We start from the raw sequence: 5,787 nt of genomic DNA on the forward strand, positions 1-5,787 counted from the left end.
GACACATTGAGTTACTCAGCAGTAGCAGGTTGAATTATGTTATACATGTAAGTAAATATGTATATTTTTTAAAAGAAGTTCAACTTTGGAGATTTAGAGTACCTAAATACCTGAATTGGACCAAGATAAACTTCTGTATGTGCAACACTGTGAATAAGGAATATGTTAAAAATAAACTTTACCTAACCCTTTTGTTTCCAAATCAAAGAAAACAAATTCCTTCCCGGTAGTGTCTAGCCCTGCTGGACCAGGCTTGGGTATAGGTGGGGGTATAGTTGTAACATCAACGTCTTGGTCCTCTATGTTTGAACTGTATGTTGGTCCCGCTCGTACTTCTTGCACTGTCCTTTGAATGCCTGAACAGAAAAACAGAATTTCAAATTGGAAAATTTGCTTGCACCTTCATGGGTTATCTCCGATTTTTATTTAAAGAAATGATTACACTGCACATTAATGCTTTTACAATAATCAATTTACAAACATTAGCATATGCTTTTAAATGTTACTACTACTTTGCATATATAATTGATGGATCTATTGATACAATCTACAACAAGAAATGTGTCCACACGACACGAATGCCCCAAACTCCAACTTTGTAACTATATAAAAAAATAATCCATACAATTGTAAGAAACCCAGTTTGGTGAAGATCGGATGAAAACTACTTGAATTAGAGAGCAGGCACGAAAAGTGTGAGGGACTGACTGACCCACGGACAGTGCGAAAACTATGTCGCCAATTGGGGGCAGACAAATGAAGAATACTGTGTTTTAAATATAAAATGCCCATAATTAAAAATACCGTTCGAGTTTTAAGTCTTATGCGTCACTGTTTTGCTGCACGAGTAACAGTTATAGCCTTTCTTTTTTTGTGCTGAAGGTCATGGAGAAGGGCCAGTTTCGATGTGAAAGTCCCAGGTGAAACACCCAGTTTTTGATTTACCTGAAACAGATTGCAGTAAATGACAGAACAGTTGACAATGCACAATGCTAGAATATGCTTATGCGGAATAAAATAATATGAAATAATGTCACTAATTTACAAAAGTTACAACATTTTATAAGACCTAGTGATCTACATACACACAAATAATAATTAATTCAAGCCCTTTATTTTCAAAACCAATACGTATTTGACAAATTGAGAATATTTATGTTTTGTAAACTTGTAAAATTTCATATTTATTACCGGTATTAATAACTAGGACTGCAGGAAGAAAATAAACTTATGTCACTTTAAAATATACATGTTTAACTAAGGACAACCATTCACATTCTACTGTAATTGTGTTTACTGGCAGTAAATCAGACAAAATATGAAGGAAAAAAATAGCAAGTACAATATAAAAAATGTATGCATGTAGACTACACGTGAATTACTTAGAGATAACTATCTGAATGTATTCAAAAGTATCAGTAATTTAGACAATAACTCATGATATAATGCACCAATGTACCAAAAAGACAAAGAATTCTTACCCAAATGCAAGCTTTGTGATCATGTCATAAACTCTGCCATGTTTCCGTCCAGTAGCCACATTATTTACTGCACCACAATTGCTAAACTGTATGTCCAAAACACATGCCTGTCCAAAATCCCTGCTTTCTACAGTGTTAAGTAAATTCATGGGCACTTGACAAGCACTGCATGCTAAAAGCGATTCGGTCAATGTGTCGAGTTCAACGACACGTCTACCAATTTTATATCCAACTAGCATCGCTGTTGTCACATGTGGTCACGCTTACCGACGAACCGATAGAAAAATCGTCAAAATAACAGTGGTCATACCGGAAATCCTGATTGTCGGTGGAAATAGTCTTTCTATTGAAATCCACATTGTTCTTTTGAACGTTGTTGTTTACAATACCTTTTAAGTTTCGTTTTGTATTCCGAATTACATCCAAATTAGACATTTTAAATGAAAATTATTAAGCCAAGTATCTGATTCTCATTGTTGACAAATTATCGTTTTCGTTATCAATAGACGCTTGTATTTGCACAGAAAATAACATCTACAGCGTAAGCAAGCGTTTCATCGATGTCGATCACGAAGTGACGTCAAGCAATCGAACGCTTGGTTTCAATGCAGTAAATCTCGAAAATATGTAAATGCCGAAAATTTAAAGGCGCATAATCAAAACAGTAAAACTAGAATTTACACTCGTTTATTCCAACCTAATATTTTGAAACCGTGAAAATATATAAAGGTTTTTAATTTTCACGATATAGTGAATCAATTACCGTAAAGTGGAAACGATCGAACATCCTTAAGCAAACAGCTTTCAAGCGACTGCAGGCTGATCTAGATCCAAACTGGCCACAATCGCCTTAATGTCTCTTTTACTGTGACACAGTTCATTTAACTTTAATATGATAAAATGTACTAACACTAAGAAAGAGTATACAAACCAGTAAAGAGTTTGAAATCAATGTTGAATTTCAGGACAGCTTGGTGATCTGCAAATCCCCGATGAAATGTTGATATCGGGTATCATAGTCATTCAATAAGTCGCAAAATGCTCGAATACAATTTATAAAGCACAATGTGACTTATATTGATAACTAAAAATACCAGTAATGCAGTATGCCAGTTTTGCCGTGTCAAGCTGTTACGATAAAAAAAGTCCTTCATTCACATCGAGTATATGTCCTTCGAATTCCAACTATTGTTGTCATAAGCGGAGAATTTAGTGAATAAATAATTCATATATCCTAAATGACAGCTTCTAAATAGCGAACCAAGCCAATTTATGCAGTAAAAAAGTTTTGAATCAAGACTCCCATGGTGGCGGCCATTGTTGAATGTTGAAACACGAACGACAACTCTGCTAGGAGAATGTTATCAATAAAGAGCAATCTCCTACGCAGTGGCGAATGAAAAAGGGAAGTAACTGAAAAATCGAGTTATCTCAATCGGACTGGCTCGGTCTTTTACATAGGTCGCCGATGTGAAAAAATAGCACTTACATTTGCGTTTATTAAACAACCACCTGCTGGCAATTGACTAACCATCAACTTTTGTAAGTACTTAATGGTTCTAGCACTTTATATGGCACTTCAGTATTGTCATAGTGCAGCATGCTTACAGTACGTAATTATTTCTTTGCGATCCCTAATTGTTCTTTCTTATCTAAGAATGCACACTTCTTTAATTGCAAGAGCACTTAAGATGTTTTAAAGGGGCCTTTTCACAGATGTTGGCATTGTTTAAAGTTTGTCATCAAATGCTTTATATTGATAAATGTAAACATTGGATATAACAGGCTCCAGTATAAAAATCTAGAATAAAATTAAAAAAAGAAAAAAAGGTAACCATCAGCAGGGCTCGAACCACTGACTCCTGGAGTCATGGAGTAAAAAGTCTACCACTTAGAACACTCGACCATCCTTCCGGATGCTATTCGAGATGTATTTTATACTTTATATAGGCAATCCTCGCTGTTTCACAAAATATAACGACAACAACAGAAGTCTCCTCCAAATTATTAAATCGTTTCGCGTTGCAACGCTTTATAATTTTCGGGTTTATAAATCGTCAAAAGATGCATATAATTGCTATATTAGAGCATGGTAAATGTTCAGTATTACTGTTTCCTCACAAATATCATATCTAAAACGAAAATTTGCGAATCTGAAGCAACTTTTTTCAATTTTATCAATTTACCCAAACGTAAAAAGGCCCCTTTAAACCTTTTGAAAGAAAACTAAGTATAGCAAAGTAATCTTGACAAATGATATTCGAATGACTCTTGTAACGTTCGTAGCATTCCAAGATTTTATCGGAAAACAGCTGGCAAGTAATCGCTTGCAACAGTTCAATGTGTTCAATGCTTTTATGATGGTGCTGTAAAAATAGATATTTTGAAAGAAACAGATATTACACAACAAATTGCTATGCAATTTTTACTTTGCACTTCCGGAAAGTCAATCACTATATGAAGTTTATTTGAATCCCGTTAATGCTTTATCTGAACAATAAAATGACACCTTGCAATTGTGCATAAAGTTTTATTTTAATCCGTTTAAAACTTGGTTTGTTATTATTTGAACAACACAATTACTCTATTCAAATGCGCTCACTACAAGTAGATAAAATACCTATAGTTATACACCAAAAAACATTTCAAAGAGAATTATTGTTCGTGCACATTTTACATAAAAGTATGAATACAGCTAGGGGAACCGCTTTGGAACGGTATATGCAAAGATAAACAACAACAGCATAACGTTGTACTGACAGAAAAAAGAACATGTGATATATAAACAAAGGTGTAATCCATATATATATTCGAAAATGAACGTTGTTGTATATTGGAAACACTTTAAATTATAACATCAATAACCGATTCTCTCCGAAATGCAACCCGTGTGAGACTAGAACTTTCAACCCTCTGCTCCTTAAGTGAAAGTTCTATCGACTAGGCCATATGTTGAAGTTAATTTCAGAGTTTATATGAACATTAATGGTTTTATGAATGAAGATTTGCTTAATATAAAAGTTGAACATTGAATGAAATATCTAAACAGGAAGCGAGAACCATGTTTATTTGATCAAATAACGAAACTTTTCTGTAAAGCATATTCTTCAATTTAGAGGTCCTTTATGTTCTTTATTCCAGCCATGTGTTGATCGATTTGTGGTTAATTCAAGTAAAAATTTGCATAATTGGCTAACAAAACTATTACGCATAAACAAATGTTAAAAAAACTGAACAAATCAGCATACTTTTAATACAGGCCTAAAATCATATATTTCTAGCTATGCAAAAAAAGCAGATTTAAATTATTGCAACAGTTGGTTGAAATCAAAAGTCTTGCTAAAGAAATTATACTGACCTCAATAAAGCCCTGCCTACAAACAACATTGTCTCGAAAATATGGACTGCTCACTTTTAAATGACGAAACATTACTTCGTGCATGACTATGATACCTATTTGTACATGATGTAATCAAGCGAAACATTATTTTGTCGTGAGTTCTGAAAACAACATTTAAAATAAATTTGCCAATACTCAATCAATTATCAAAATAACAAGTAACGCTTCCTAAAATATATAAACTTCATTGTTATGGGTTACTCATAAATTTCAAGCATTTTGTTTGCAATTGATGATTGTTTAACGAGACAGTTATTTGAATCAGTGTGTGTAGCTATAATGTTGTTTTGCTTATGTTCCGACTATGTACTCATTGCTTTTCAATCCTTGAGAAACAAAGAGACATTGGTTACACTCTCAATCAGTGAACATGTTCTTTGAATAAACAGCAACATTTACATCTTAATCCTCTCGTTCATACTATAATTTATAAGTGGCTTTGTGTGCAGAAAGGACAAAGTACTGACAGCTGAACTATATTATCACAAACTTACATTAACAAACCACTTGAACTAAACAAAGCACCATTGATGTAATTGATTTGATCGTGGTAAATGCTTTCGCTTGCGCGTTTACTTTCCGTTGACTTTGCAACCTGCAAATGGCCATTTCTTATCAAGATAGCATACTTCTTAAAATGGCCGAGGACATAAGATAATTTTAACTGTTTCGCAGATAATATATTATTTTATTTGCAATGACTATTAATATAAGACCCTTTAATTTAAAAGTAGCTAAAATGTTATTTGTATTCATATCGGGTCTCAATTTAGAAAGGCAGCTCATTATAACGAATATATATCGTAAGGCGATGTGGAAGTCACCCATTTTTGAAAATAGTCTCCATCAGAAACGAATAGAGGTAATTCTTATATAAATGTTTAAAATCCTAAAGTGCAACTGGGA

At 33.5% G+C, this 5,787-nt stretch overlaps 1 long non-coding RNA gene across 1 annotated transcript; it reads right to left on the reverse strand.

Moving 5' to 3' along the window:
• Positions 1 to 225: 225 nt before the first annotated feature.
• LOC127871611 (uncharacterized) lies at positions 226 to 1,594 on the reverse strand. The gene is made up of 3 exons (XR_008045473.1): positions 1,482 to 1,594; positions 805 to 945; positions 226 to 356 (listed from the first exon to the last, which is right to left on the reverse strand). It is a non-coding gene; the product is annotated as an uncharacterized LOC127871611 (long non-coding RNA).
• Between the last annotated feature and the right edge of the window lie 4,193 nt (positions 1,595 to 5,787).

This window comes from Dreissena polymorpha, chromosome 3 (assembly GCF_020536995.1).
Source record: "Dreissena polymorpha isolate Duluth1 chromosome 3, UMN_Dpol_1.0, whole genome shotgun sequence".
NCBI lineage: Eukaryota > Metazoa > Mollusca > Bivalvia > Myida > Dreissenidae > Dreissena > Dreissena polymorpha.